Source organism: Capra hircus, chromosome 3 (assembly GCF_001704415.2).
Source record: "Capra hircus breed San Clemente chromosome 3, ASM170441v1, whole genome shotgun sequence".
Classification (NCBI taxonomy): Eukaryota; Metazoa; Chordata; class Mammalia; order Artiodactyla; family Bovidae; genus Capra; species Capra hircus.
In genome coordinates this window covers 55100101-55106983 of record NC_030810.1, presented here as the reverse complement: position 1 = coordinate 55106983, position 6883 = coordinate 55100101, and the positions used below count along the sequence as shown (strand labels likewise).

The 6883-nt window shown below is 37.6% G+C and overlaps 2 pseudogenes; both read right to left on the bottom strand.

Annotated features, from left to right (window-relative positions):
* Window positions 2869-4297, bottom strand: LOC102189265 (annotated as a pseudogene).
* Window positions 4638-5538, bottom strand: LOC102173904 (annotated as a pseudogene).

Sequence of the window (6883 nt, the reverse complement as noted above, 5' to 3'; positions counted from 1 at the left end):
AATGGAAAAAATAATAGAATCTAGGGATAGACCCACATATACACATTCAAATGATTTTCAACTAAGGTGCTAAGACAATTCAATAGCATCAGTGTTTCTAATAAATGACATTGGAACAACTGAATATTCATATGGAAATAAACCTAAGGTATCCCATATACAAAAATTAATTTAATAAAATCCATGTACCTCACATAAAACCCACAACCAAAAGTTCTTAGAATAAAATGTAAAGAAATATCTTCTTTTTCTTTTATTAGGCAAGAATTTTTTGGATAACACACAAAAAAGAAAAAGAAAATAAATTGGACTTCATCAAAATTTTAAAGTTTTTTCCATCCAAAGACACTACTAAAGTGACAATAAAAAGATGAATGACGCAATTAGAAAACAGTCAAAATGCTTGAACAGACACTTTACAGAACAAGCTATATAATTGGTCAACAAGCTCATAAAGATGCTTAATGTTTTACTTCAACTCCTTTTTACCTAAGAGAAATTAAAACATAGATGTCTATCAACAGAAAAGCTTAGCTTTGAATGCTCACAGCAGCTTTATTTTAATAAGCCCCAAACATGGAACAGACCAAATATCCATCAATAGGAAAATAGATGAGCAAATTGTGGTAAGTTCAATCAAAGAAATACTACTCAGTTAAAAGATCGAAGGTGAGGCGAACAAATTACTAATCCATGAGTTAATCTCAAAAACATTTTGCTGAGTGAAAGAAGGCAGACACAAGAATATACGTATATAATTCCCTTCGTGTTCCTTGTGAGACTAGGCAAATTGATCTCCAGTGATACAAGTACACGGAGGATTCCACAAATGAGACAGCCTTCTTGGGGCTCCATTAGCAGAAATGTGATAATAGCAAAACTTGCCACAGAACAGTCATGATGATAAAATAGGACCTTGCATGAAAAAATAATTAGTAGCTGTCAGTAACATGACTCAAGTGTGTAATACGTGCCAGGCACTATGCTCTCCCATTTGCGGATTCTTCCTTATACTTGAATTTGATTGGTTTCCACGCTGATTTCTTCAGATCAAACATGGCTTCACTCCTAACTTCATGAACTCAGGATTCTAAGCCAAAACTTAGGATTTAATAAGCATTTATGCTCATCAAAACACCGAGTTATCCCAAGTACAATAGCACCCCTGACCTAATCTGTTAAATAATTATTACTCCTAAGTTCTCACTCATTTTATCACTGCACAAGATTCCAGATGTATTAAGACACACACACACACACATACACACACACTTCAAGTAGATTTGCTGCCTTCATTTCCACTTTTAAGGTTTCCAGACTGATTTCTAAAGTGCTCGGTACAATATTCTTCACCTACTGAGTTCTGTAATGCATAGTGATGATTAACTGACATTGAAGAGGTACATACCAACAAGATTAGGTTGATTCTATTAATGATTAATGTATTCTATTACCCTATAAAGGATAGGCCTTTTGGGACTCTGGTATTTTTAAAACATCTTTAAAACATCATATGCCTATTCAATATCTTGAAAATATCAAACACTTAGATTCCAGAAATACATTACTGAAGCATTCAAGAGATGAACGCCCAATGATTAAAAATCTTTAGCAAAAGAGTTCCTATCATGGATTTTATTTTGCTAGTTCCAGGATGGGATGGGCAAGGGCTGGAGGAGGGAGCTTGGTAATCCTTTATTTGCCAAAAGCATTTAATAAAACCAATTGCTTTACAAACTAATGAGAAAAACTGTAAGAACAAAGCAGATATTCTTGGAATATTACTTGTAGGATAAATAAGCCTTAGAGTAGGAGAAAATAACATATTCAGACACACAATTCACTTTTTTTGTTTCCAGCAACATACATTATCTGAAAATTGAACTAGTATCGAAGAAAGGCATTCTAGGAAAATGAAGCAGAGAAAGGAGGAAAGACATGGAGAAAGAATAGCAAAGCATTTCTGGTTTTCTTCTTAAAAGAAAGGAGGAGGTGGATGCCAAAGTTTGAAACCTGCAAATCAGTAAAGGACAGACAGACAAATTCTCTTTCTGCTTCAGCCTCATGGAGGGGAATCAAAAGATGTCAGAAAGAGAGGCAGCTGTTTCTGAAAAACAGAGCAGAATGTTGTTTCTTCAAACACCTCCAGCACGATAGTCTGAAGTCATTCTATTTCTCCAAGTGATTGGCAATAATAGCAAGGTACCAAAGCTATGATATTACAACCAAGAAGAAGGTTTTATTTTAGATGGCCTAGATTATTTTCTTGTGTATCTGACTTTCTGTAAAATTTAATCTTCAAAATTTCCAGAGATTCATATCCTGAAAGAAATCAAATAGGCAATTATTAGAAATAAACTAGGGAACAATATTGGATATCTTGTAATAACCTATAAGAGAAAAGAATCTGGAAAAGAGTATATATACATATATATATATATGAATCATTTTGCTGCATACCTGAAGCTAACACAACATTGTAAATTAACTAGACTTCAGTAATAAAAAACATTAAAATTAAAAAAAGAGAAACCACTTCATTAGCTTGAAAGAAACATACTACACCTAAATTACTTTCTTCACTTCTTTTGCTCTATTTTATATCTTATTAGTAGAAGATACAGTTAACACATTGTGCATTTCAACTGAGGTATGGTTGAATAGAGCTAATCCTGGGAACCTGGTTTCATGCACTAGTCATATATATTTTCACTGTTAACTAAGTCTTGTATTTACTTAATTTGCTATAGAAAAAAGCAATTGGAAGAATTGGGACTAGCTGAGAGAGAAGCAAGGACAGTACAAACTTTGTGGGGGTTTTTGTTTTTTTTTTTATTTTATTTTTCAGTGTCTATAATCAACTTTATTTTAATATAATCTAAACACATATAATTTAGAAAGTACCAAGAAAAATTTATGTACAAGAGTTGATACTATTGCATTTGAAAAGAGCTGGCAAGTTCCTGCTACAAGCATATCCCAGGAGATACCACTGAGGAAACCTGATATATTGGAGTAGATGTTGTGGCATTTGGCCCAGTTTGATAGCCCTCAGGGTTAACCTGAAGTTGTCAATGTTTGATACTAGACGTAGAACATCTCGTAAAACCACTTCATTGATTTGCAACAAAATCAAAACCCTGCAATCATTAAGACTTCTTATACATATCTAAATTTTTAAGCAGACTGTCATATTTTAAGTCCAAGTTTCCTGGAATAGTCTGCAGTGCTAATCTTGCAAACAAAATATCAATCTCTATCCCATCAAACAGTTTGATAACGGGTACAAATAAATGCCTCTTCAACAGTTCTTAAATCTTTTACTTCTCCCTGTAATTTCAACTTATCATAGAATGAGGTGAAAAAGTCACTTCAATCCACATGTCTTGCTGCAACACACAACGCATCAATATTGGCAGTTTTTTGTATATACTCCTAATCTGTAAGATCCAGGTGTAAACATTTTCCCATCAGCATGTTCAATTACAGCTTGTGGAAGATTCTTGCTTTCACTGATTTCTCATATCCAGTCTTTCACCAGGTTAATTTTCCCCAAATTAAAATCCTGCACTGAAGTTCCTCTTTCTCTTCAAAAACCCCAAAGGGCTTCAGAGTCTCCACTAGTTTCTATGTAAGCAGGCAGTTAGTCTCCTTGGGGGCTGCTAAGCGGAAGGGAGAGGTAATGCCATAGTGCTTCTGCGGCGGGTGTGTTTGCTGCGATCCCTGCTTTGTACGGGAAAGAGCTTTGTCTCGGCCCAGTCATACTCCGCCCCCCTCGCCTGCAACAGCAGCCAGCCATACTCTGGGCAGGATCCGCTGATATGGGAACGAGGGGCCTTGGCTGCCTCAGCCCTGGTCCAACCTCACTCCTGCTCTGGCCTAGAGAATTTTATTTTAAAATAAAAGTTTTAAGTTTAAAATTTTCTGGCTGCCTTTTTACTAGAGGCACTATAATGTATCGTTTAATCCGGAACACTTAAAAAATTACACATAAAATACACATAAAATAGAGACATCTTAAGTGCATAGGTTGTGAATATTTACATATGGATGGGTGCATCTAAGTAACTGACACCCAGATGAAGGTAAGCTCACCTAATTACGCTGAGGCAAGAGGCATAATCAGGACTGATTGCTTCCCTGTGAATAGATTCTTTGGGGCAAGAATATTGTCAGTGATACATTGTATCACTTCAGGAAACACATTTCTGTTTGTACCATGCCTGGTGATGATAAGGTTGAATATCTGGTTAAGGTGTACATGATCAAATTTCAACTGTTGCCTATTAAGATCCATCTTGTCCAATGTAGAGATTTACTTGAGGCATTTTCAAAGCAAATTAATTCCATTCAGTGACTTAGGATTTTTAAAATGTCCCAATCTCATTTGTCTTCTGCTCCCTTAGGCCTGGGCATCTTTGGACAGACAGTCACTTCTGCTTCTGTTTCCCATCAGTTCACAGGCTTTCTATTTTCATGTAACCTTGTAAGCAGGCTGTGCACCCTGGAAGCAGGAAGCATGGAGAGAGTGGAGCTGCCCAGAGTTCAGCTGTCTAAATTCACCGTGGAGTTGACTGTAGTCACTTCTCTATCATTAATTATAATCAGAGCTGTACCCTTTTACTGGTATTATGATCTCACTGCAGGCTTTTTGTTAATACTTTATTCCTGTGTACACACTCAGGGCACAGCATTTTGTCCTCCAGGTGTGGGGGTGGAAAATCACCAGAAGGTATCAGGAAGAACGCGGACACCTTCCTTCGTTTTCCAGGCACCCATGCCTGCCCAGCATGAAACTGTAAACGAACCCAGCCTTCTGTGTTAGCTGGGAGACTTCTCCCGTGGACCACGCACCAGCGGACCTCACAGGTCTCTTGTGATCCTACTGACTCCGTCTTCACGGCCCTAGCTGTCATTCTGCTCCAGGAGGCAAACGCAGCTTCTGAGTCGGGGGCAGAAGTTGATACAACTGCCTCAAGAGGCGGAGGAGCTCCCTCAAGGGCAGGTGGCCCCCGTGCAAGAGGAGCAGCCCCATCAGAAGATGTTTTCTCAACAGAATATTCCAGTGGTAGTTCCCCCTTTTCTATCTTTATCCTTTTCGATAGTGACAGGATCCTGGCCTCCTGTGTTGTGGCAGGAATGTATTTTTGATGAGGGTAAGCATATTCACAGAGTCGTTTATATCCATCTAGTTTCGGGCCTTTGGTGCTCAGTTTTAACTGCTGGCACCAAGCACGAATGACATCCCTGTGGACCAGGTTGACAGGCGGCAGGACTTCAGGTAGAGGGGGGGATGGGGATGCGCGTCGGTGTCTTCGGAGGTTTCACACCGGCACAGCGTTGTGATGTGTCTCCTGGACCGCAAGCTGTGCTATTTTTTGTATCTCTTTTTCTTTTGGTCCCCTGTGCGGAGTTTTTTGCTTTCTCTGTTTCACCAGAAGTTCCCTGTCCCTCTTCAGCTTCTACTGATGTGAGTTTGCAACTCGTATGTTCTTCAGATTTCTCTTTGGAGTTGTTCTCCTTGTTTGTGCTCTCCATGCTCAGAAAGGTCAAGGTTGATAAAATGGAGACTCCCCTTCCAAACTTTGTATTAATAATTTTCTATAGGCCAGAAGAAATTTCTTAAATCCGTGTCAAGAATGGTAGTTTTACTTCTCAACAAGTTTCAACTTAACACCTTTTCACTGAATTAACAGCTGTCTCAGACATTCAAGGATGAAACCACATCCAAGCACTTCTTTGGAATGTGAGAGTAACAAATATATTTCTCTTAAGGAACAAACAAGTAAACACTGGAAAATAGAGCACCAGATTTATGTGTTACTTCATCTAGTCCCCTAGACAATTTTATTTGATCCTTCCTGGTTATCCTCCTTTTTGATGAATATGAATTTAAGAAGTCAGAAAGTCACTTTGATTTATTCTCTCAAAGACAGAAGGATACAAAATAGCATTGATGATTGTTAGAATTTGCATTGTTTTATGGCTTACATATCTAGAATTTTCCTTATGTAAATAGTATCTAAAATAGTAACGCTCAGAAAAGTGTCACAAATTATAAGAACAACGAGAAACTATGTTCTGCTTATCAACATCCTAGCTTCCTAAAAAAATATTAAATGATTTCAGTAAGTACAATATGCAAGAAGTTTTGTCTCTAGCTAAGACAATTTGCAAACCATTAAATAGGTTTTTATCCCACTGTAGATCTAAACATGCTGTGGAAACAATTCAGAATGAGTTTCTCAAATGTATTTGACCAAGGACCTTTGTTTATATATCAATTAACAATCTTTGATGTGTTAACTTTTGAAGAAGTTCGTATATTCACCTAGAAATCCTAAAGGCACAGAATATCAAAGTCAGAAAGAAAACATGGATATTGTACCACAGCTTTTCCCAGTGTACAAGACAGTTTCCAGATCTCTAGGACTGATTCCTCTAACAGCATCTTGCTCTCCTGCCCCAAGTGCTGACATGGTCAATTCTTTGTGATTTTTCTTTAGATAACCATCATCTGCCCCAGTGAAAGAAAGTGGTAAAAAATTTTTTAACACTGGTGATTTATAAGCTTCTAGCATCTCATTGTTTGCCACAGTTTGGTAATTCTCAGAATAAAGTCTTTTAACGTTCCCATTACTTTGCCAACAGAGATCTGTAGAGTCAAATTTATGGTTTTTCCAGTAGTCTTGTACAGATGTGAGAGTTGGACTATAAAGAAGGTTGAGTGCTGAAAAAGTGATGCTTTTGAACTGTGGTGTTGGAGAAGACTCTTGAAAGTCCCTTGGACTCCAAAGAGAGCAAACCAATCAATCCTAAAGGAAATCAACCCTGAATATTCATTGGAAGGACTGATGATAAGCTGAAGCTCCAATACTCTGGC